The sequence below is a fragment of the Pan paniscus genome, chromosome X (assembly GCF_029289425.2).
Source record: "Pan paniscus chromosome X, NHGRI_mPanPan1-v2.0_pri, whole genome shotgun sequence".
Taxonomy (NCBI): Eukaryota; Metazoa; Chordata; class Mammalia; order Primates; family Hominidae; genus Pan; species Pan paniscus.
The window spans coordinates 149664561-149688394 of NC_073272.2; the positions used below are offsets into that span (position 1 = coordinate 149664561).

Genomic DNA, 23834 nt, shown 5'->3' on the forward strand with positions numbered 1-23834 from the left:
GAAAGGTGGTCCAGGGTTTAGCAGGTGACGACGGGGCCGGAAGTGTGGTCGAGGGGTTAGCAGGAGACGACGGGGCCGGAAAGGTGGTCGAGGGCATTGCAGGAGATGACCGGGCAGGAAGTGTGGTCCAGGGGTTAGCAGGTGACGACGGGGCCGGAAGGGTGGTCCACGGTTTAGCAGGAGACGAAGGGGCCGGAAGGGTGGTCCAGGGTTTAGCCGGAGAAGACGGGCCCGGAAGGGTGGTCCAGGGTTTAGCAGGTGACGACGGGGCCGAAAGGGTGGTCCAGGGTTTAGCAGGTGACGACAGGGCCGGAAGGGTGGTCCAGGGGTGAGCAGGAGACGACGGGGCCGGAAGGGTGGTCCAGGGGTTAGCCGGAGATGACGGGGCCAGAAGGGTGGTCCAGGGTTTAGCAGGTGACAACGGGGCCAGAAGGGTGGTCCAGGGGTTAGCAGGAGACAATGGGGCCAGAACGGTGGTCCAGGAATTAGCAGGAGACGACTGGGCTGGAAGGGTGGTCCAGGGGTTAGCCGGAGACGACGGGGCCGGAAAGGTGTTCCATGGGTTAGCAGGAGACGACGGGGCCGGAAGGGTGGTCCAGTGGTTAGCAGGAGATGACTTGTCTGGAAGGGTGTTCGAGGGGTTAGAAGGTGACGACGGGGTCGGAAGGGTGTTGCAGGGTTTAGCCGGAGATGACGGGGACGGAAGGGTGGTCCAGGGCTTAGCCGGAGATGACGGGGCCGGAAGGGTGGTCCAGGATTTAGCCGGTGATGACGGGGCCGGAAGGGTGGTCCAGGGTTTAGCAGGTGACGACGGGGCTGGAAGGGTGGTCCAGGGGTTAGCGGAAGACGATGGGGCCGGAAGGGTGGTCCAGGGGTTAGCAGCTGACGACGGGAACGCAAGGGTGGTCCAGGGGTTAGCAGGAGACGATGGGGCCGGAAGGGTGGTCCAGAGGTTAGCAGGAGACGACGGGGCCGGAAGGGTGGTCCATGGCTTGGCAGGAGACGACGGGGCCGGAATGGAGGTCCAGGAGTTAGCCGGAGACAACGGGGCCGGAAGCGTGGTCCAGGGGTTAGCCAGAGACGACGGGGCCGGAAGGGTGGTCCAGGGGTTAGCAGTTGACGACGGGGCCGGAAGGGTGGTCCACGGGTTAGCCAGAGACGACGGGGCCGGAAGGGTGGTCCAGGGTTTATCAGGTGACGACGGGTCCGGAAGGGTGGTCCAGGGTTTAGCAGGTGACGACGGGGCCGGAAGGGTGGTCCAGGGTTTAGCAGGAGACGACGGGGCCGGAAGGGTGGTCCAGGAATTAGCAGGAGACGACGGGGCCGGAAGGGTGGTCCATGGGTTAGCCGGAGACGACGGGGCCGGGAAGGTGTTCCAGGGGTTAGCAGGAGACGACGGGGCCGGAAGGGTTGTCCAGGGCTTAGCAGGAGACCACGGGCCCGGAAGGGTGATCCAGGGGTTAGCAGGAGACGACGGGGCCGGAAGCGTGGTCCAGGGTTTAGCCGGAGATGACGGGGCCGGAAGGGTGGTCCAGGGTTTAGCAGGTGACGAGGTGACCGGAAGGGTGGTCCAGGGCTTTACCGGAGATGACGCAGTCGGAAGGGTGGTCCAGGATTTAGCAGGTGACGACGGGGCCGGAAGGGTGGTCCAGGGTTTAGCAGGTGATGACGGGGCCGGAAGCGTGGTCCAGGGTTTAGCAGGTGACGACGGGGCCGGAAGGGTGCTCCAGGGTTTAGCAGGAGACGACGGGGCTGGAAGGGTGGTCCAGGGGTTTGCAGGAGACGACGGGGCCGGACGGTTGGTCCAGGGGTTAGCAGGTGACGACGGGGCCGGAAAGGTGGTCCAGGGGTTCGCAGGAGATGACTTGTCCGGAAGGGTGTTCCAGGGGTTAGCAGGTGACGACGGGGCCCGAAGGGTGTTCCAGGGTTTAGCGGAGATGACGGGGCCGGAAGGGTGGTCCAGGGTTTAGCAGGTGACGACGGGGCCGGAAGGGTGGTCCAGGTCTTAGCCGGAGATGACAGGGCCGGAAGGGTGGTCCAGGGTTTAGCAGGTGATGGCGGGGCCGGAAGGGTGGTCGAGGGGTTAGCAGGAGACGACGGGGCCGGAAGGGTGGTCCAGGGAGTAGCAGGAGACGACGGGGCCGGAAGGGTGGTCCAGGGGTTAGCAGGAGATGACGGGGCCGGAAGGGTGGTCCAGGGGTTAGCAGCAGATGACGGGGCGGGAAGCGTGGTCCAGGGCTTAGCCGGAGATGACGGGGCCGGAAGGGTGATCCAGGGTTTAGCAGGTGACGACGGGGCCGGAAGGGTGGTCCAGGGGTTAGCAGGAGACGACGGGCCCGGAAGGGTGGTCCAGGGGTTAGCAGGAGACGACGGGGCCGGAAGGGTGGTCCAGGGGTTAGCAGGTGACGACGGGGCCGGAAGGGTGGTCCAGGGCTTAGCAGGGGACTACGGGGTCGGAAGGGTGGTCCAGGGGTTAGCAGGTGACGACGGGGCCGGAAGGGTGGTCCAGGGCTTAGCAGGGGACTACGGGGTCGGAAGGGTGGTCCAGGGTTTAGCCGGAGAAGACGTGACCGGAAGGGTGGTCCAGGGCTTAGCCGGAGATGACGGGGCCGGAAGGGTGGTCCAGGGTTTAGCAGGTGACGACGGGGCCGGAAGAGTGGTCCAGGGTTTAGCAGGAGACGACGGGGCCGGAAGGGTGGTCCAGGGGTTAGCAGGAGACGACGGGGCCGGAAGGGTGGTCCACGGGTTAGCAGGAGACGACGGCGCCAGAAGGGTTGTCCAGGGGTTAGCAGGAGATGACGGGGCCGAAAGGGTGGTCCAGGGGTTAGCACGTGACGACGGGGCCAGAAGGGTGGTCCAGGGGTTAGCCGGAGATGACGGGGCCGGAAGGGTGGTCCAGGGGTTAGCAGGAGATCATGGGGCCGGAAGGGTGGTCCAGGGGTTAGCCGGAGATGTCGGGGCCGGAAGGGTGGTCCAGGGGTTAGCAGGTGACTACGGGTCCGGAAGGATGGTCCAGGGGTTAGCAGGAGACGACGGGGCTAGAACGGTGGTCCAGGGGTTAGCAGGAGATGACGGGGCCGGAAGGGTGGTCCAGGGGTTAGCAGGTGGTGACGGGGCCAGAACAGGGTTGCAGGGAGGGGGGATGTGGTCCACGGCGGCCTCCTGGGAAGGTATCATTTGAGCAAAGACTTGACAGGCGTGAGAGGAAAGGCTCGCGGTGTCTGGGGAACTGGTGAACTGGGTACAGCTGGTGCGGGGCTCGGAGCGGAGACTGTGCTGGGGATGGGGTGGCCCAGCCGGGAGGTCTGTTGGCCTCGAGTCAGAAAGGTGACAGGCATGGATTAGCAGGGCCTGTGGGCACCAGGAGGATTTGTCCTGCAGGAGGTGGGAGCCACTAAGGGGTCCAGGGCAGAGGAGGAATGGGACCTGACGTCCAACTGTCTTTAAAACCTAAGTCAGGCCAGGCGCAGCAGCTCAGGTTTGTAATCCCAGCACTTTGCGGGGCTGAGGCAGGAAGATTGCCTGAGTCCAGGAGGTCAAGACCAGCCTGGGCAACATGGTGAAACCCCGTCTCTACTAAAAATATAAAAATTCGCCCGGCGCAGTGGTACACGCCCGTGATCCCAGCACTTTGGGAGACCAAGGTGGGCGGATCACTTGAGGACCGGAGTTAAGACCAGCCTGGCCAACATGGTGAAATCCCATCTCTCCTAAAAATACAAAAATTAGCCAGGTGTGGTGGTGGGCGCCTGTGATCCCAGCTACTCGGGAGGCCGAGGCAGGAGAATGGCTTGAACCCGGGGGATGGATGTTGCAGTGAGCCCTGACTGTGCCACTGCACTCCAGCCCCGGCGCCAAAGTGAGACTCTGTCTCAAAAAATAGGCCAGGATTGGGAGGCAGAGGCGGGCGGATCACGAGGTCAAGAGATCGAGACCATCCTGGCCAACATGGTGAAACCCCATCTCTACTAAAAATACAAAAATTAGCTGGGCGTGGTGGCGGGTGCCTGTAATCCCAGCTACTCGGGAGGCTGAGGCAGGAGAATCGCTTGAACCTGGGAGGCAGAGGCTGCAGTGAGCCGAGATCGTGCTACTGCACTCCAGCCTGGGGGACACAAGGAGATACTGTCTGAAAAAAAAAAAATAGCCCAGGGTTGCTTCTCCTGGGAAACACTAAAGGGCGGATGACGCTGGTGCAGTGGGGCGGCCCTGGGATGGGGAACGGCGCTGGCTTCCCCCGAGGCTTCGGCACTGGCTTCCGGGCTGGGGCCGCGGAGCTCACAGAGGCAAGACAGAGGATAAGGAGTAGACGCCTGTCACCAAGCTGGGCCGCCTGGTCCAGGACATAAAGATCATGTCCCTGGAGGAGGTCTGTCTCTTCTCCCTGCCCATCAAGGAATCTGAGATCATTGACCTTTTCCTGAGGGCCTCTCTCTGAAGGACGAGGTTTTGGAGATTATGCCCGTGCAGAAGCAGATCCGCACCGGCCAGCGCACCAGGTTCGAGGCGTCTGTTCCCACCGGGGACTACAATGGCCACGTCGCTCTGGGTGTTGAGTGCTCCAAGGAGGTAGCCACTGCCATCTGTGGGGCCGTCATCCTGGCCAAGCTCTCCGTTGTCCCCATGCACAGAGGCTACTGGGGGAACAAGATCGGCAAGCCCTACACCGTCCCTGGCAAGGTGACAGGCCGCTGCGGCTCTGCGCTGATGTGTCTGATCCCCGTGCCCGGGGCGCTGGCATCGTCTGGGCACCTGTGCCCAAGAAGCTGCTCATGATGGCTGGTATCGGTGACTGCTACACCTTAGCCAGGGGCTGCACTGCCACCCTGGGCCACTTTGCCAAGGCCGCCTCTGATATCCTCTCTAAGACCTACAGCTGCCTGACCCCTGACCTCTGTATTCCCCAAGTCTCTCTTTCAGGTATTCACTGGCCATCTTGTGAAGACTCACGCCAGAGTCTCCGTGCAGACGCCCGGCTCCAGCTGTGGTTACAACATAGGGTTTTATACACGAAAAATAAAGTGAATTAAGCCTGGAAAAAAAAAAAATGGCCAGGCACGACGGCTCACGCCTGTAATCCCAACACTTTGGGAGGCTGAGGTGGGTGGATCACTGGGTCAGGAGTTCGAGACCAGCCTGGCCAACATAGTGAAACCCCATCTCTACTAAAAACACAAAAAACTAGCCAGGTCTGGTGGCGAGTGCCTGTAATCCCAGCTACTTGGGTGGCTGAGGCAGGAGAATCACTTGAGCCTGGGAGGCGGAGGTTACAGTGAGCCGAGATGGCGCCATCGCACTCCAGCCCCGGTGACAGTTCGAGATTCTGACTCAAAAAAAAAAAAAAGAAAAGAAAAGAAAAGTAGGCCGGGCTCGGTGGCTCACGCTTGTAATCCCAGCCCTTTGGGAGGCCGAGGCAGGTGGATCATTTGAAGTCAGGAGCTTGAGACCAGCCTGGCCAACATGGTGAAACCCCGTCTCTACTAAAATACAAAAATTAGATGGGCTTGGTGGCGGGCACCTGTAATCCCATGTACTTGAGAGGCTGAGGCAGGAGAATCACTTGAACCCAGGAGGTTGAGGTTGCAGTGAGCCGAGATGGCGCCATTGCCCTCCAGCCCGAGCGACAGAGCGAGAGACTGTCTCAAAAACTAAACATATGTCAGATCCACCCCCGGGGCCACCCCACCCCCGGGGCTCACCCGCAGCAGGCAGATGTCGTTGGCGTGGGTCATGGGGTGGTAGTCGGGGTGCGTGGTGAGAGCATCGATGCCAAACACCTGCTGGGTGGGCTCCGTGGTACTCAGGACGTGGGCGCCCAGCACCACCAGGCCAGTGCGGAGGTCTCTGCAGGGAGGAGGTGGTGGGTGAGACGGGGGTGAGGGCTGCCCGTCCTGGGCCTCGGTCCACTCATCTATGAAACAGAGGCCCAGGCCGGGCACGGTGGCTCACGCCTGTAATCCCAGCACTTTGGGAGGGTGAGGAGGGTGGATCACCTGAGGTCGGGAGTTCAAGACCAGCCTGATCAACATGGAGAAACCCCGTCTCTACTAAAAATACAAAATTAGCCGGGTGTGGTGGCACATGCCTGTCAACCCAGCTACTCGGGAGGCTGAGGCGGGAGAATTGCTTGAGCCCGGGAGGCGGAGGTTGCAGTGAGCTGAGATTGCACCATTGCACTCCAGCCTGAGCGACAGAACAAGACTCCGTCTCAAAAAAACAAAAAAAAAACAATTACTTTTGCATCAACTTAATATTCTTTTTCTTTCTTCTTTCTTTTTTTTTTTTTTTTTTTTTTGAGACAGAGTCTCACTCTGTCCCCTAGGCCAGAGTGCAATCGAGGCTTACTGCAACCTCTGCCTCCTGGGTTCCGGTGATTCTCCTGCCTCAGCCCTCCAAGCAGCTAAGACTACAGGCGTGCGCCACCACTCCCAGCTAATTTTTGTATTTTCAGTAGAGATGGGATTTCACCATGTTGGCCAGGCTGGTCTCGATCTCCTGACCTGAAGTGATCCACCCACCTCGGCCTCCCAAAGTGCTGGGATGACAGGCATAAGCCACCGTGCCCAGCCACCAATTTAATATTATGATAAGAAATTAATAATTATGTTTATTATTATTCCTACCTCCAATATAGAATTAACTGCAATAGTTGTGGTATTAATTTGAATCATTATTATAAAAACATATTTAGAATGAAGATAATACTTATTATATTTATTATAAGTTCTACTTCAATTATAATATTAACTACAGTAATTTCAATATTCTCCTTTTTTTATTTCTTTAATTTTTTTTTTTGAGACGGAGTCTCGCTCTGTCACCCAGGCAAGATTGCAGTGGTGCAATCTTGGCTCTCTGCAAGCTCCACCTCCCGGGTTCACGCCATTCTCCTGCCTCAGCCTCCTGAATAGCTGGGACTACAGGCGCCCGCCACCATATCCGGCTAATTTTTTGTGTTTTTTTTTAGTAGAGATGGGGTTTCACCGTGTTAGCCAGGACAGTCTCGATCTCCTGACCTCGTGATCCGCCTGCCTCGGCCTCCCAAAGTGCTGGGATTACAGGCGTGAGCCAACGCACCCGGCTTTATTTTTTTATTTTTTTTTTTGAGACAAGGTCTCACTCTGTCACCCAGGCCGCAGTGGTGTGATCACAGCTCACTGCAGCCTCGACCTCCCAGGCCCAAGCGATCCTCCCACAGCAGCCTTTCAAGTAGCTGGGACCACAGAAGCACAGCTCCGGTGCGGAGGACTCTGCGGGGAGGAGGGGGTGGGTGAGATGGGGGTGACGGCTGCCTGTCTGGGCCTCAGTCCACTCATCTATGAAACGGAGGCCCAGTAATCCATTTAATGCTCACGCCGGCCCCGTGATAATATTAGGTTGGTGCAAAAGTAATTGCACGAAAAAAATTAAATGGCAAAAACCACAATTAACTTTATTTTTTTCCGACAGAATCTCACTCTTTCCCCTAGGCTGGAGTGCACTGGTGCCATCTCGGCTCACTGCCACCTCCACCTCCTGGGTTCAAGTGATTCTCCTACCTCAGCCTCCCGAGTAGCTGGGGATACGTACAGCCACTCGCTACCATGCCCAACTAATTTTCGTTGTTTTTTTTTTTTTTTTTTTTTTTTTTTTTGAGACAGAGTCTCGCTCTGTTCCCCAGGCTGGAGTGCAGTGGCGCGATGTCGGCTCACTGAAAGCGCCGTCTCCCAGGTTCACGCCATTCTCCTGCCTCAGCCTCCTCAGTAGCTGGGACTACAGGCGCCTGCCACCACATCCGGCTAATTTTTTTGTATTTTTAGTAGAGATGGAGTTTCACTGTATTAGCTAGGATGGTCTCGATCTCCTGACCTCGAGATCCTCCTGCCTCGGCCTCCCAAAGTGCTGGGATTACAGGCATGAGCCACCGCACCCAGCCTAATTTTCGTATTTTTAGTAGAGACAGAGTTTCACCATGTTGGCCAGGCTGGTCTCATACTCCTGACCTCAAACAATCCACCGTGTCCCAACGTGAGGGGGACTGCAGGCTGGCGGGGGAGCTGGGGACACTGCAGCCCAGGACCAACCTATCCCGTGCCTGGTGGGGGCTCCTGCAGGAGGGGACCCACCCACCTTGGCCCCAATATACATTTTAATAGTTATTATAACAATATGTTTAAAACGAGGCAGGGCATGGCGGCTCACACCTGCAATCCCAGCACTTTGGGAGGCAGGGGCGGGTGGATCATTTGAAGTCAGGAGTTCAAGACCAGCCTGGCCAACATGGTGAAATCCAGTCTCTACTAAAAATACAAAAATTCGCCGGGCATGGTGGCAGGTGCCTGTCATCCCAGCTGCTCGGGAAGCTGAGGCAGGAGAATCGCTTGAGCCCGGGAGGTGGAGGTTGCAGTGAGCCGAGATTGCACCTTGCACTCCAGCCTGGGGAACCGAGACTGCCTCAAAAAAAAAAAAAAAAAAAAAAAAAAAAAAAAAAAACAAGAACACAGTGACAGTTACAGTAACAGAATATGTACTTGTTGCGCCTGTTGCTTCTTCTGTGCTTCTTTTGCCTCCCTGCCTTCTCCTCCTGTTTTCCCTTTGTTGCCCCTTAAATCCAGCCCCTGCTGAGACTCCCCCTCCTGCAGGAGCCACGGCGCCCCCAGTTCCCCCGCCAGCCTGGAGTCCCCCTCATGTCGGGATACGGTGTCCAGAAGGAAGGGGCCCGACAGGTGAGCTCACCTGTGGCTGAAGCAGTGGGCAGCCGAGACCACCCAGCGGGCTCGCAGCAGGAAGCCTCCACAGTGATGTTGGCCCCCGAAGCGCACGGATGCCATGTAGGGCCTGGAGTGGGGGGTCACCTCGTGGCCCCCGATGATCTGGGCCCCCCAGGAGCCTGCTGGAGGGACGGCCTGAGTCAGGGACGAGGCGGGAGGAAGGGATGACGGGGCTGGGGTCAGGGCAGGGGGAGAAGTAGCGGCCGAGACAGAGACGGGGGGTGAGATTAGAGACGGAGAGACCCAGAGAGCTGGAGACAGAGCCCAGACGAGCCCCCCAGATGCGCTGGGAGGGGCTCCCGAGCCCGGGAGATCCAGGGCTGGGCTGGGCAGAGACCCCGGGCCTGATGTGCATCCATTTCCAGCAGAGGCAGCTACAGGGGCTCGGTGGATGGAGAAGGTGGAGCTCTCCCCAGGTCCTCCCGGGACTGGGAGTTCCTGGGTGTGACCCCCGTACGGGGACTTGGTGGGGGCCTGGGTGGGGATCCCGGGGGGCTCCTCACCGGGGGGCTTCACGGGCAGCATCAGGGCGGTGGCCACGGTCAGCAGCGGACGTCCCCAGCCCCTCAACCCGAGCCCCATGGCAGACGCAGGCTGGCGTCTCCCTGCAGAGGTCTTCGGGCCGTGGCTCCCACCCTCAGCCAACGGCCGGAAAGGGGGAGCCTGGCTGTGGCCTGTGGTCGGGAGGCCCCACCAGCAACGCCTGGAGCCCAGGCGGGCGTTTCTGAGAAATCGATGGTCTCAGGTGGTGGCTGGTAATAATCATGTTGATAATAATCATTGTCCCCTAGTCCAGAAACAGGGAGAGGAGGAGACAGCTCTGGGGCTGCAAGTGACCTCGGGAAGGCAATTGACCCTTCTGTGCCTCAGTTTACCCAGCCTCCACGTGGCCCAGCATGTGTGGGGAGCTTTCCGAGGAACCGAGGTCACAGCGGCACTCGAGACCCGCAGCTCCCCTCCGGCCCCCACCCCGCAAACCCCAGTCTTCCCATCTCCAAACCCAGTGCCGACCTCAGGGCTGTGGGGACAGCGAGGAAGGCCGGTCTCCTGGGAAGCTCTGATGATTTCTGCCTTTATTTTATTTTTATTTTTATAGGTGGGGTTTTGCTATGTTGCCCAGGCTGGTCTCGAACTCCTGGGCTCCAGCGATCCTCCCTCCTCGGCCTTCCAAAGTGCTGAGATCACAGAAGAGAGCCACTGCACCTGGCAGATTTCTGCCTTTATTCAGCAGTTATTGAGTGCCTAGTGTATACCAGACCTCATGCTAGGAGGTGAGGATGCAGCAGTGACCGCAACCCAGCCTGTAGCACTGACGTTCTGTGGGGTCCGGAGTCCAGTGGGACATGGCTGTACCTGGGGGTCTTCACCATTTTTTTCTTTTCTTTTTTTTTTTTTTTTGAGTTGGAGTCTTGCTCTTGTTGCCCAGGCTAGAGTGGAATGGCACCATCTCGGCTCACCGCAACCTCTACCTCCCGGGTTCGAGTGATTCTCCTTCCTCAGCCTCCCGAGTAACTGGAAATACAGGCGCCCGCCACCACGCCCCGCTAATTTTGTTTCTGTATTTTTAGTAGAGACGGGGTTTCACCATATTAGTTAGCCAGGATGGTCTTGATCTCCTGACCTCATGATCCGCCTGCCTCGGCCTCCCAAAGTGCTGGGATTACAGGCATGAGCCACGGTGCCCGGCCTTTTTTTTTTTTTTTTTTTTTTTTGAGAAGGAATCTTGCTCTTGTTGCCCAGGCTAGAGTGCAGTGGCGCGATCTTGGCTCACTGCAACCTCTGTCTCCTGAGTTCAAGGGATTCTCCTTCCTCAGCCTCCTAACTGGGATTACAGGTGCCCACCACCACGCCCCGCTAAATTTGTGTGTTTAGTAGAGACGGAGTTTCTCCATGTTGGCCAGGCTGGTCTCGAACTCCCGACCTCAGGTGATCCACCTGCCTCAGCCTCCCAAAGTGCTGGGATTACAGGCCTGAGCCACCGCGCCCGGCCCGGCAGGTCTTCACCTTTCAGTGGGAGCATTCTTAGTGGCAAAGTTCAGGTCGTAAATTGCAGCTCACACAGCCAGGTGATGGCGTTCACGGCAGTGGCTAGCAGTGGGGTGCTCGTCAGCGCTTAATAATGAACAGGCTGGGGCCGGGCGCAGTGGCTCACGCCTATAATCCCAGCACTTTGGGTGGCCGAGGCAGGTGGATCACCTGAGGTCAGGAGTTCAAGACCAGCCTGGCCAACATAGTGAAACCCCCGTCTCTACTTAAAGTACCAAAATTAGCCAGGCGTGGTGGCAGGTGCCTGTAATCCCAGCTACTTGGGAGGCTGAGGCAGGAGAATCGCTTGAACCGGCAGGTGGAGGTGGCAGTGAGCCGAGATTGCACCATTGCACTCCAGCCTGGGTGACAGAGCGAGACTCCATCTCAAAAAAACAAAGTCATCGTTGAACGCTCCAGACCTGTGTTTTACCAAATGTAAAGTGTTCTCAATAAAGAATGAAGTGAAATGAAGCAACAGGAAATGCGTGGAAAGGAAGGTATGAAAAGGCCCCACAATGAACTCGGGCTCTGCGAGATGTGGGCGGCCTCTGGAAGCTAAAAAACGGCAGGAAACGAATTTTCTCCTGGAGCCTCCAGGAAAAGCCAGCCCTACCGATGCCCTGACGTTAGCCCAGCAGGGCCTGCAGGGGCTTCTGACCTCCAGCACTGCCAGATAATAAATTGGTGCCATTTCGTTTATTATTATTATTATTATATTTTCTTGAGATGGAGTCTCGCTCTTTCGCCCAGGCCAGACTGCAGTGGCGCGATCTCGGCTCACTGCAAGCTCCGCCTCCTGGGTTCATGCCATTCTCCTTCCTCACCCTCCCAAGTAACTGGGACTACAGGTGCCCGCCACCACGCCCAGCTGATTTTTTGTATTTTTAGTAGAGACGGGGTTTCACCACGTTAGCCAGGATGGTCTCGATCTCCTGACCTCGTGATCTGCCCGCCTCAGCCTCTCAAAGTGCTGGGATTACAGGTGTGAGCCACCGCGCCCAGCCTCATTTATTATGTATATATTTATTTTGAGACAGGGAGACAGGGTCTTGCTCTGCCGCCCAGGCTGGAGTGCAGCGGTGCAATCAAAGCTCACTGCAGCCTCGACCTCCTAGGCTCAAGCCATCCTCCCACCTCAGCCTCCCAAGTAGCTGGGACCACAGGCACCTGCCACCACCAGGCCCGGCTCATTATTTCATTTTTTGTGGAGACGGGGTTTTGCCATGTTGCCCAGGCTGGTCTTGAACTCCTGGCCTCGAGCAATCCTCCAGCCTCGGCTTCCCGGAGTGCTGGGATTACAGGTGTGAGCCACCATGTCTGGCCCAAGTTGGTATCATTTTAAACCACTACGTTTCTGGGAATTTGTTACAGCAGCTGCAGGAAAGATTTTGGGAAATGGAAAGCTGTTTCCAGGGCCTGGGGACAGGTGGGACCCCAGCTCAGGGTCCGTGTACTTGGGGACCATTTCCTGCTCTGCTGTGGTCTACTGGACCATCTGGCATCGCTGTGACCGCATGGGCTGTGCTCCATCAATATTGTTTTTTTGTGTGTGGGTGTTTTTTTTTTTTTTTTTTAGATGGAGTCTCGATCTGTCACCAGGCTGGAGTGCAGTGGCGTGATCTCAGCTCACTGCAACCTCAGTGTCCCGGGTTCAAGCGATTCTCCTGCCTCAGCCTCCCCAGTAGCTGGGACTACAGGCGTCTGCCCCCATGCCCGGCCAATTTTTTGTATTTTTAGTGGAGATGGGGTTTCACTATGTTGGCCAGGCTGGTCTTGAACTCCTGACCTCGTGATCCGCCCGCCTTGGCCTCCGAAAATGCTGGGATTACAGGCATGAGTCACCGCGCCCGGCCCTGTTTTTATCTTTTAGAGACAGGGTCTCCTTCTTTCGCCCAGGCTGGAGTGCAGTGGTTTGATCTCGGCTCACTGCATCCTCTGCCTCCTGAGTTCAAGCGATCCTACTGCCTTAGCCTCCCAAGTAGGTGGGATTACAGGTGCCTGCCACCACGCCCGGCTAATTTTTGTGTTTTTTTGTTTTGTTTTGTTTTATTTGTTTGGTAGAGATGGGTTTCGCCATATTGCCCAGGCTGGTCTCAAACTCCTGAGCTCAAGTGATCGGCCTGCCTCGGCCTCCCAAAGTGCTGGGATTATAGGCGTGAGCCATCGCACCCGGCTGTCCGTCAATATTGTTGAACGACTGGACAGCAGGCACTCTGGTCTCCACGGTCGTCGTGTCAACACGAGTGGGTCCCCTGGACTTGCTCCTACCTCCCCTGCTGCCCTCCGTCGCGGAGCACTGAGGCAGAGACCTGGAAAACGTCCCCAGCTCCACGGGCGTTAGAAGGAGAATTGCCCGAAGCTGCAGGCGTGTGAAACTTTGTTCCCTCACGATCCTGTCCCTGTCCCGGTCGCTGATGGGGACACAGTAGGGAGAGGGTAAGCGCCTTAGAGCCAGGGGGCCGGGGCTGCTGCCTCGGAGGAGCTCCCACTGCCTCTCGGGACCGATTCTATCCAGAGCTGGGCCATTTCCTTCCCTTTTGGTGAACAGTTGTGAAATAAACAACCGTCCTCCAGCGTCTCAGAAAACCGAGCTCCTGGCAGCCCTGAGGAGGGGGCTGAGTGGAAGTCACTCTTCCCACTTCCCAAACTGAGGCCCAGAGAGGGGAGCCGATTTGTCTGGGGCCGCACAGCACAGGGTCTTGACCCATGAGCCGCTGGACTGCGATTCTCCTGGAGGGTCTCTCCATGGCAGATCTGAGTGGCTCTTCAGGAGCTCAGACACCAGCCACTGCAGGGAGTCAACAGCAATGGTGACAACAGCTTCCTTTATTGTATTTAATTTTACATTTTTATTTTATTTATTTTATTTTTTTGAGACGGAGTCTCGCTCTGTCGCCCAGGCTGCAGTGCAGTGGTGCAATCTCGGCTCACTGCAAGCTCCGCCTCGTGCATTCAAATGATTCTCCTGTCTCAGCCTCCTGAGTAGCTGGGATTGCAGGCGCCCACCACCACGCCCAGCTAATTTTTTGTATTTTTAGTAGAGATGGGGTTTCACCATGTTGGCCAGGCTGGTCTTGAACTTCTGATGGCAGGTGATCCACCCGCCTGGGCCTCCCAAAGTGCTGGGAAGACGGGCGTGAGCCACCGCGCCCGGCCTCTCCCCTGCGAAAAATTGTTTTTCAAGACAAGATGTTGCCTGGTCGCTGAGACTGCAATCACAGCTCACTGCAGCCTCTGCCTCCTGGCTCCGCCTTCCCTGTAGCTGGGACCACAGGCTCACAAAACCACCAGGGTAATTAAAAAAAAAAACAAAAACTAGACACCTATTACTTCTGTAATAGGTATATATATATATATATATATATATATATATATATATATATATATTTATTCCCCCTTCCCAGGACTTCTTGATTTTGCTTGCTCTGGGTTGTAGGGGTTTGTTGTTTGTTTAGTGACTTTTCTGGACTATATTTTAAAGTCTATATTCTTTGTCATGTACAGACACTGCCATCTCTTAATTTATTAGCTTAGCGGCCACCTAGTGATTTGATAGAGATTTTCTTAAATGTATGGAATTTAAAAAAAATCCCAGTATTTGTAGATGCTATGCGTGTGTCTGTGTTGGAGCACATAATACCTCAAAAGATGAGCTAGTCTATCTTCACTTTGGCCAATTTAAGAGTTTTTCATGATGATAGCAATACCTTGAATATCCACATAGTATCATTGTGGAAAATAGTCATACTTTATATAATAGTACATTTTCACAATGGGCAATTTTATCCTGGTTAGCCCCAAGGGCAGCTTGAGAGAATCACAATTGTGATAGTCATACTTAGCCATGATGCATCACCTTTCTTCTGAGAATGAAAAAAAAAAGTCATAAATGGTAAATAAGCTTCCCAACACCCACTGGGGAATGGATATTATTATACAAGCTAATTTTAAAGATGAGTAACCGAAATCAAGTTTTCATCTGCTGAAGCATTAGGACCCTGCCCCAGATGTTTGGGTCCAGCTTCCTTTCCCATCCTCTGGGTAAAGTCCAATGTGTAGCCCAGAGGTGGTTCTCAATGAACTCTCAAATACAAACGAGGAACTAAGGCACAGAGAAGCTTGTGTAACAGGTCCTGAGCCACCAAGCAAGTAAGGGTGGAGGAGCACAGATGCAACTCAGGGTCTAGCTGAACCTGCAGCCCATACTGTTAGAAAGAGGTGCTTGCCAGTGTTCCTATCGGACAGCATCATCTTTATTACCAGTGATCATGCCCAAAGCAGGCATGAAGGGGGAGATGGCTTGTCAGTTCAGACACTTGAATAACAGGCACCATTGCCTTTTCAAGAGCTTCATAGATGGAAACCACTCAAGCCCCTCAGAGTCTAGAGCCTTGAGGGCAGACGATATTTTAGTGAGATCCAGGGAGTCCTGGAGCTGAACCACTACTCTGCAGGCCCACAAATTCAGTTTTAGCAGTCCTCCCAGAGTTGTCCAGGCCCCAGAGGCTATCTAGCAAAAGCAACACGACACTGACACACAAACCAGTTGTCAACCTCAAGGTTTCTTACTATTAAGTAAAAATTTCCAGACAGACAAGGAGAGGAGGCTGTAATGATCTCTGCGATAGCAGATTTGAGTTAGAGATATTAGGAAGAACTCACTGTTGACTTAATATTCATGCAGATCATTGCACCTAGAAATATTTATAGATATATTAACAGGTTACTATACACACATATAATTTCTTGCTCTGTCAGCAGATACCACAAACACCCCAGTAGGAATGAGCATACCTAATATACATATCTAGATTTCTAATACCATTCTCCAATTTTAAAAAATGGGCTCAGTGGAGAAATTGCTGATGGTTGAAGCAGATCAGGAAATATGCATTCTATTCCTGGAACATCTTATTGTGCTTGACAGTAAAGAATTACTAAAAAAAAAAAAAATTAAACACATTGACAAATGTATAAGAAAGACATGTACAAAGAGAACTAAGAGAAAGTGCTCCCAGTGGCCAAACCTGGAGTAATTTTAACAACAGAACATATAAAGTTGTATTGGATTTTCAACAAAGTGTAAAATTAGTATCCGTAAGTCCACATCGAGATAAATAAATGATTACTTAAATGCAAAAATGAGGGTGAACAGACAAATTTCTTATGGGAAAGAGTTCCAAACAATTTATGCAGATACTCTCACTCTCACAAGAAAGCAGAATGTGATTCCCCACTGCTCATAGTGTGGGCTACACAGAGTAACTTTCTTCCAAAGAGAACACTATGAAATAGGGGAATAAAAGAGAAACTTTACAGTAACCATACTTCGCGAGCACTACTTCAGCCAGGTGTTCAAGGTAAACATCATTAGTAATAAGTCATGCTGATAATATGTAGCCTTGATGTGAAGTGATGAGAATGGCATTTCTCCTTTATTGTCTTCTTCCCCAGAACCCATAACCCCAGCCTAATCATGAGAAAAGTACCAGACAAACCACAACTGAGGGTCATTCTACAAAATACCTGACCAATACTCCTCAAAACTGTCAAGATCATCCAAAACAAGAGAAGTATCACACCCAAGAGGAATCTAAAGGGACCTTACCACTAAATATAATGTGGCATCCTGGATGGAATCATGGAGGACCAAAAGGACACTAGGTAAAAATGAAATAAATCTCAATAAAGAGTGACCTTTAGTTAGTAACACGTAACGCAACAATTGTAGCAAATGTACCATACTCATGTAGGATGTTAACAATAGGGGAACCTGAAACTGAAGGAGGAGGCATATAGAAACTTTGTACTATCTTTGAAAATTATTTTCAAGCATAGAATACCTCAAAATAAATAAAGTCTATGAAATTTTAAAAATGGATGTAACAAAAGGAAACTTTGCAGACTGATGAATTTAATTTTCATAAAAGAAACCATACACAAGCACAGAGAACTAGGAAATGTGACGCCAACCATTTCTGAGTTGTCCTCAGACCTTTCCTCCCCTGCAGCCTCTAAGCTGGACTCGCCCACAAGACCCGCCTCTTCCCCCTGTGCGATACCTCGGAAATCCATCCCTCATCTCCAGCCTTTCAACCACTGCCCTAATTTGGCCTCACAATTCCTCTCACTTGGACTGTGACCACAGCCCTCTAATAAGGCTAGATGCTCTGGGACCCCATACTTGCTCAAGAAGGGCTATAGAACACTTACCAGGGGTAATTGCCACAGAGAAAGGCTGGCAAGAGCCAGGCAGGAGATCAGCCCCTTGTCAAGGAGGCTGGAGTTCAGAGTAGGGGGTTTAGCCATGGCTGGTGGAACAGGGAGGTTTCTCAGGGAAGTGAGACCATGGCTGAGAGGTCTCTCACCAGCCCCTCAGGGGGCAGGCTTGGGGCACCTGGAAACCCTCAAGACCTATCCACGGATGGGCACAGGTATGCTCCCATCTGCTCTGCCCTGTGATGTTCAGAATTGTCCCAGTCCTGTGTGATGTGTGTCCATACAGGAGGCTGCTGTGGAGGATGCTGGACCCTGAAATGCCTGTAGGAGAGGATGTGGGGTGCATGGAACGTCCTAGCTGCTGCAGCCCTGCAGTCCTTAGGAAACACAGGGTGAGCATTCTCCATATCCCTTTGCTCTGTCCAATAAGGGACATGTGGTGTTGCTGTTTCCACCAATGTCCCCTGTGGGGTCCAAGGGCCCACCCTGAGACCAGCAAGATGCAAGTTCTTGAGTACATAGCCAACGCCAATGGGAGGGATCCCACTTCTTACCCATCCTTCTGCGGACGTGAGTCTCCATCCCTCAGATTCTCAACGCCGAATGAGGAGGCACCTCAGTCTAAGATGGGGGCGGGGTGGGCCCCCTGTCCTGGGGTGCTGGGTCCCCTCAGGCCTCTCTCATCTCCCAGGAACTCATAGCATGCAGGATCACTGCCAGGCACTTGCCGGTACACCGGGTACTTTTCCTGCACCCAATCTTGGGTGAGGAGCTTCTTGGGCTCCCCAAAGAGGAAGTGCTCCCTTCCAGCATACACCCCCATAATGCTGAGGACTTCCCACATAACCTCCATGGGACGCAGTTCCCCTCCATGAAGATCACACCCAGGACTATTATCAGGAGGCCAGACTTGGGCATGCTCTGCTCATCACCCAGTATGCCATCATAAGAGAGGCCGAGGGAAACAGAGGAAGCTGGGATTTGTGAGATCCCTTTATCTTGGCATGTGAGAGGGTACCTTCTTACCTTCAGTCTTCACCAATATTCCTCTCCTTGACTACTGGTGAGAGGTGACAGCATGCTGGCAGCCCTCACAGCCCTTGCTCACTCTCGGCACCTCCTCTGCCTGGGCTCCCACTTTGGCAGCACTTGAGGAGCCCTTCAGCCCACTGCTGCACTGTGGGAGCCCCTTCCTGGGCTGGCGGAGGCTCCCTCAGCTTGCGGGGAGGTGTGGAGGGAGAGGCGCAGGCGGGAACCGGGGCTGCGCTCGGTGCTTGCGGGCCAGCACGAGTTCCGGGTGGGTGTGGGCTGGGCAGGCCCGCACTCAGAGCGGCCGGCTGGCCCCGCCTGCCCGGGGCAGTGAGGGGCTTAGCACCTGGGCCAGCAGCTGCTGTGCTCAATTTCTTGCCGGGCCTTAGCTGCCTTCCCGCGGGGCAGGGCTCGGGACCAGCAGCCCACCATGCCTGAGCCTCCCCCTCGCTCCGTGGGCTCCTGTGCTGCCCGAGCCTCCTGGACGAGCGCCACTCCCTGCTCCACGGCGCCCAGTCCCATCGACCACCCAAGGGCTGAGGAATGCCGGCGCACGGCGCGGGACTGGCAGGCAGCTCCACCTGCGGCCCCGGTGCCCGATCCACTGGGTGAAGCCAGCTGGGCTCCTGAGTCTGGTGGGGACTTGGAGAACCTTTATGTCTAGCTAAGGGATTGTAAATACACCAATCGGCACTCTGTATCTAGCTCAAGGTTTGTAAACACACCAATCAGCACCCTGTGTCTAGCTCAGGGTTTGTGAATGCACCAATGGACACTCTGTATCTAGCTGCTCTGGTGGGGACTTGGAGAACTTTTATGTCTAGCTCAGGGATTGTAAATATACCAATTGGCACTCTGTATCTAGCTCAAGGTTTGTAAACACACCAATCAGCACCCTGTGTCTAGCTCAGGGTTTGTGAATGCACCAGTTGACACTCTGTATCTAGCTACTCTGGTGGGGACTTGGAGAACCTTTGTGTCCACACTCTGTATCTAGCTAATCTAGTGGGGAGGTGGAGAACCTTTGTGTCTAGCTCAGGGATTGCAAAGGCACCAATCAGCACCCTGTCAAAACAGACCACTGGGCTCTCTGTAAAATGGACCAATTAGCAGGATGTGGGTGGGGCCAGATAAGAATAAAAGCAGGCTGCTCCAGCCAGCAGTGGCAACCCACTCAGGTCCCCTTTCGCACTGTGGAAGCTTTGTTCTTTTGCTCTTTGTAATAAATCTTGCTGCTGCTCATTCTTTGGGTTCACACTGCCTTTATGAGCTGTAACACTCACCGCGAATTCACCGCGAAGGTCTGCAGCTTCACTCCTAAAGCCAGCGAGACCACGAACCCACCAGGAGGAACGAACAACTCCAGACGCGCCACCTTAAGAGCTGTAACACTCACCGCGAAGGTCCGCAGCTTCACTCCTGAGCCGGCGAGACCACGAACCCCACCAGAAGGAAGAAACTCCGAACACATCCGAACATCAGAAGGAACAAACTCCGGACACGCCGCCCTTAAGAACTGTAACACTCACCGTGAGGGTCCACGGCTTCATTCTTGAAGTGAGTGAGACCAAGAACCCACCAATTCCGGACACACTGGCAGATCCTGGACTCCACCCTGTGCTGACCAGGTGTCTATCCCTCTGCTGACCTGACAACCTGCCTCAGACCAAGGGCCCCACCTCTCTGAGATGTGGGAGGCACAAAGTGAAGGGGCACTACACGGACAGCCCTGCATGGCATGCCAAAGGCTGACAGATGGAGCAGATTTCAGGGGTGCCTGCTCTCTCTGGGTGTCCTCCAGGTATTCAGATTTACTCATGACAATGCCTGCCCCTTTCCCTTCATCCCCTGGAGGCCCCAGGTAGGGGAGGCATGTGCCATGCTCACATTTCTGCCAGGTGGTTGGGGGTGGGAGGTTTCATGGAGGTGAGCATCTGGTTCCAAGGGGGTGATGATAGGTAGGTAAGCAGTGGAGCCACAACTGGTCAGCAGAGGAAGGAGTCCCAGGATCTTTAGGACTCAAGATGTGAACCCCTCGTGAGGACTGGAGATACCCCCATCCCATAATGAAGGGATCCCACAGAGTCTCTCTGTCCCCTGTCCTTGTCTCTTTGGAGACCTGATCATGGGTGGCTCTAAGTGGCAAGGTCACTTGTACCACAGGCAGGAAGTTGGGGAATCTTCAGGGAGATTCCCTGAAGATTGGTGTAAAGGGAAGTCTTGGTGTAAAGGGATATGTTTGCTCATCTCAGGGGTTGGGAGTAGAGGAAGGACAGGCCCTGGCAGAAGTAAAGATGAAAAACCCACAGGAGGACTTTGGAATCCCCAGAACAGAAGGGTCCAGCCTCTGTTGTCAGCCCTGGACAACCACATGATGGGGTGATGGGACGTGGGGCCCCTTGCTTCTGTTTTGGAATCTTGGGCAGGTGAGCACTATGTTCTCAGAGGACGACTTCCAGTCAACAGAAAGAGCCCCATATGGTCCACAACTACAGTGGTCCCAGGATCTGCCAAGAGTCCAGGTGAGAAACCTGAGGGAGGATTGAGGGTTCCTCCTGGCCAGAACACAGAGGGCTGCTTAGAAATCTGCTCTGCCCCTGCCGTCTCCCCAGAGAGCATGTGCAGGACTATCTGCTGAGACCCCTCTCTTATACTGGGATCATTGGTCTCAGGGAGGGGGAGGCATTGGTCTGAGAGGGCTGCACTTAGGTCAGCAGTGGGAGGGTCCCAGGCCATGACCACAATCAAGGTGAGGGCTGACGGGACAGCACTTACCAAAAACATGGGACTCAGCCCTTCCCTGCCCCTTCTGTCAGCCATGCGAAGTCCCCGGGAACCATGGGTGTTTCCACTTCCCTGATCTCCTCTTCTGATGTCTCCTGGAGATAGAGCTTTGGTTTAAGGAGATGGCCTTAGGTCAAAAGAGGGAGGGTCCCAGGCCCAGATACACACCAAAGATGGGGACCAAACAGGCTCCTTACCCCAGCACACATGGACCCAGCTGACTATCACCACCTCCTGCTGTCCTTTTTGGGTATCCCTGAATTGTGGATGGGTTTTGCAGGCCAAGACCACCATCTCCCAGAGAAATCCAACTAGGAAGTGGGGAGCTGCCTCTCTTTCCTAGAGTCCTGCCTGGGGCCTCCCAGGACTGATGGCAGGGGCAGGTTTTCTACCTCAGGGATAACTTGTTGTCTGAGTCCTCCCTCAGTGCTCTGGGACTTCTCCTGGGGTTGACCTGAGGCTCCACTCCTCAGACCACAACCCACTCCTCTCTGACACCCCAAAGGCAGAGTGAGGATGCACCACATTTGGGCACTGTGCCTTGAAACTCCAAGGGCCAAGGTCCCCACTGAACTGGAGTCCAAGGCCTCCTGAGTCCTCCCTCTTCCTCCCATTGATCCTGGCAGGGCTGAACCAGAGATCCCCTCTGCGGACCTGAGTCTCCATCCCTCAGATTCCCAACGCTGAATGAGGAGGCACCTCAGTCTAAGATGGGGGCGGGGTGGGCCCCCTGTCCTGGGGTGCTGGGTCCCCTCAGGCCTCCCTCATCTCCCAGCAGGGACTGGGCCTTATCTGTGCTCCCCCTAGGCCATTCTCATGATACCAAGCCTCTTCCCTCGGTCAGCCCGGGATGCGGAAATCAGGATCCACTTGCCTGGCAGCAATGCCAGGAACTTCCCAGGGCTGACAGCAGAGAGGGAGCCTCGCTCTGTGGGGCCTCAGCCCTCCCTTGGGGTCCTGACCTTGATGCCTGGCAGAACCTGCGTCCTGCTCCCTCCTAACCAGCCCTGCCCTGGTCACACCAAGCTCTGACCCCACAGTCCCTTGAGGCTTAAGCGGCAGGGGGCAGAAGGGGGTGGGGGGTGCGGCAGGAGGGGAAGGCCCAGCCTGAGAAGTCCATCCCCATGGGGTGATCCAGGGCTGGCAGCAGAGGCGGTGCTGGATTATCTGGGGTCCTCTATCTGGGGAGGGAGCGTCCTCAGTCCTCCCTCAGTGTCTCATCTTGCCTCCTCACAGAGCCTGGGCCCGCTGCCCTCAGCAGGTCACAAGCCGCCCTTCAGAACCGGGCTGTCACTTCTCTCTGACCCCCTAAAGTGCAAGTCCGCAGTACCAAGCCCGGAGGTCCTTTGCGTTGACTGCAGGGACAAGGATGGACTCTGGGGCCCCTCTATCAGGATGGGGTGGAACCTCTCCATAATTTCTCAGAGTCCTGATGTTGATGTCTGGAAAGGCCGGGGCCCCACCCTTTACGGAACTGCCTCTGCCCGGGTCACACCATAGACTCGCAGAGTCTCCTTGAGCATTGAGGTGGGGGATTGTCTCAGCCTGATAATTTGGTCCCCTGTTGTTTCAGGGCTGGCTCCAGGGTTGGCGCTGGATTATTTGCGGCCCTCTATCTGGGTAGGAGGCCTCCTCAGTCCTCCCTCAGCTCTCACCTTGCCTCCTCATGGAGCCTGGGCCCGCTGCCTTCTGCCACTCTCAAGACACCCCTCAGAGAGATGCCCTCTCTTCTCTCAGATCCCAGAGGCAGAAGCCAGTGGAGGTCACATCTGGCCCCCATGCCTGGAGCTTCCCTGGATTGACAGCAGTGGCAGTACTCGATTCTGCTGGGGTGGGGGCAGGGGGAAGAGTAATGGCGAGGGGTGCAGATGTGGTCGAGGGTCATGGAGGTGCCTCAATCCTCCCTCAGGTTTCTGTCCTTCATTCTCTGCAGAGCCTGGAGCTCCGTCCTCTGCCAATGGTGTCTCCTCTCCTCAGACCAAGTCTCTGACTCTGAGTCCCCTGAAGTGGCAGTGAGGGGGAGGTGTCAGGTCGGGGGACAACATTGCCAAGGTCTTCCAGGGCTGACAGGAGGGACCGAGCTGGATTCTGTGGCCCCTCTATGTGGGGACGGTGGACCCTCACTTCTCACTCAGGAGACTCTTCCTCCTGGCTCCCAGCTCTTTGATGAAGTGATGGGTGGGAGATGCTCTGTTTCTGTCACCTCTGAGCATTTGCCAACTGCACCCCTTGCAGAGAATGGCCGTGGGTCCCAGGCTAGGTGCTTCCTGGGGGTCTTCAGCACCTGTAATTTTAGTGACCTCTGGGAGAAGACCCACACCTTCCTACAGGGGCTTCTCCCCAACCAGAGCTAAAGGCTGGCCCTGTTGGTTCTGGGATGGGTGTACCAAAGTCCTCCTGTGGGTTATTCATCTTTACATCTGCTGGGGCCTGCCATTCCTCGGCTCCCAATCCCTGAGATGAGCAGACATCTGCCCTTTACACCAAGACCCTATCTCCCTGGGGGTTCCCTAACTTCCTGCCTGTGGTACAAGTGAGCTTGACACTTAGGGCCACCCGTGATCAGGTCCCCGTAGAGCCAAGAACAGGAGACAACAAGATTCTATTTGCTAGATCATTTTTCTGTAAGACTGTTGTAAGAAATGTATTGAATTGCCTGACACAGTGCCTGGCATATATTGAATATTTAATAAATGGTAGTTTTCAAATATTATTTTTAGACCACATCTTACTATAATCTCCTTTGGGAATTACTTCTGTTGTTATCTAAAATATCTCAGAGAATATGCAGCTCAATAGAACATATAATATCAAATTAGTCAAAATTGAAGCTTTGTGAATAAAAGTTAGTAAAATTTCCCTCCGAGATGGCCTATTATTTAATTTGGGCATATAAGAGTCTTCCCCATCTGGATGCAGCTCAAAGATCTTGAAAGTTGAGTGAAAGACCAACTCATTCTCTCCCTCCCAGCTGCTTTTCCATCCAAACCACTATTTTCATTCATTTTACTCCTATCCCAAACC

General features: G+C 54.8%; 1 pseudogene; it reads left to right on the top strand.

Moving 5' to 3' along the window:
* The first annotated feature begins 2848 nt into the window (after positions 1–2848).
* Positions 2849–6805, top strand: LOC129395337 (small ribosomal subunit protein uS5-like; annotated as a pseudogene).
* Positions 6806–23834: the final 17029 nt, after the last annotated feature.